We start from the raw sequence: 2,156 nt of genomic DNA, 5'->3' as shown, positions 1-2,156 counted from the left end.
AAGACAAAAAAAATTTTAATTTAATATTATATTATCTATTTATTTAAAATTATCTGTAAGTCAAATTAATTACTTTTTTTGTAAAATATATACATAAATAAATATAACAAAAGTTTATTCAATTTTTTAATAGTAATTTTTTTCGAGTAATTTTCGTATTGATTATTAATAGTATTTAAAAAAATATATGTAGGGGTCGCTAAAAAATTGAAATTCAAAAAGGGGGTCGCCACAGTAAAAAGGTTGAGAAACACTGGTTTATAATATTATGTAAATAAAAATTCTTATCAAATTTATCTAACTAATAATAATTTTTTGCAGGAGCATTTTTTCCGGGCTTTTTTTCTGAATACCTACAGATACGTCGACATTTTCAGAAAAATTATCTTAATAATTTACAGTAAAAAAGGGGGTTCTGGTTTGAAAAACAGAAGTTTGTATTTCCACAACACACTCTTAAAGTAGAACAAAAAATCTCAAGAATTCCAAAATAATATGCTGGTCTTTAATTATATTTAAACAATTTTTTGTAGAAGCTGCGAATTGGAGAAAAACGGTGGTGAGCATGTTTGGTTATCACTCTGTATAATACAGGGTGATTGATTAAGCGTAAAACACTCATTATCTCAAAAAGTATTCACTTTTTTCAAATTTTTTTTTTTTCAAAATTTTAGATCTACGCTGTTCTAGAATTATATAATTTTTTTATATTTTTCACCCTCATATTTATTAGAAAAAACACTATCAACTTCTGATTTTCAAATGGTAACCTATACTTTTAATTTCATAAATTAATAAAGCTATTTTTTTATGAATTATCACGTTTAAATTTTCATTTTTCATTAATCCATTGATGAGATATAACTCCTCGAAGTTGGGTAGTTTTGGCAGGTGTTTGTGTGTTAATGTGTTATACCTAGTCGGTAGATACCGCAGCAATTTGGATTTTTATGCCCCAGAGTAATAGATATTACACTTTTCAAATCATTTCAAGTACAGTAAGCTTATAAATTGTGCCCCTAAATGTATTGTAAAATGCCCATTTAGCAGGGCGTCAACCGTGCGCCCCACTAAAAGTGATTGCGGCACTGCTGCACTTCTCATAATAATACTTATCAATTATAAAGACCAGAAGCTAAAAGTAATAAACTCGATATCGGTCGAACCCAAAGTATAATAGCGATAACCATTGTACCTACTCGCTACAATAACTTATTGTCATATTATAAGTGATTGGACCATTACTGTCACATATCCATACACACGTGTAATCCCCACGACCCCGCTACATACCAGCTCTTGTCTGATGAACATAGAAGGAAACAGTGTTGTCTGATTAGACTGATTTTCGATTACTAATGAATATTATAGATAAGTCTATTAATATCTATGATAATGTGGAGTATCGCTTGCTATGACCCACGGTCTTATATACAACGGTATATAAGACCGTGTTCATAAGTATACCTATTATCAGGTTATCGTGAAGTACATGAAAATACGTTGAGTAGATAAACGGTTATTAGGTTATATTTATTGTTTTAAGCTTGTAAGATAATTCATAATTTAATTGTACCAAATACTTTAAATGATTTGATTAAATCATGATCTTGAATCGTTAATGTTAATAAACTTTTACTTTTTAATATTTCACATTTTTAAGTTTTTAAATTTTAATTATGCACTTTTTTATAAATTAAGTTCAAGTACAAAGTTCTTGTATGTATTATTTCTTATCTACCACACACACAATATTATATTTTTTTTAATAAAGTACCTAAATTGGTTAGTTGCATGTCAATTGGATACTTGATGAGTAGGTACATATTATTATGTACAATTTGTTGGTAAGTTTTACTAGTTGGTAGTTTCTACAATTAAATAAATGATACAATATGTCCTTAAGTTTAAACTTATTTTTGATTTCAGTTTAATCATTTATACATCTACAATTGGTGTTTAAATGCTTAGCCTATGGTTCACTGGTACTTACTGGATAATAAATGCCAAGCTATACAATCAAGTGGCATAGCACTACATATAAATATTAGTAACAACTTGGATGTTTCTGTCAGTTATTGAAGAGTTTTGTTTGTTTTGGTATTTCTATTTGGCAAATAGATAGTCCAAGATTATCTATATTTACACAAACATTC

Source organism: Acyrthosiphon pisum, chromosome A2, assembly GCF_005508785.2.
Source record: "Acyrthosiphon pisum isolate AL4f chromosome A2, pea_aphid_22Mar2018_4r6ur, whole genome shotgun sequence".
In the NCBI taxonomy this organism is placed as follows: domain Eukaryota; kingdom Metazoa; phylum Arthropoda; class Insecta; order Hemiptera; family Aphididae; genus Acyrthosiphon; species Acyrthosiphon pisum.
The sequence above is the reverse complement of the archived record's forward strand: the minus strand, read 5'-3'. Positions refer to the sequence as shown.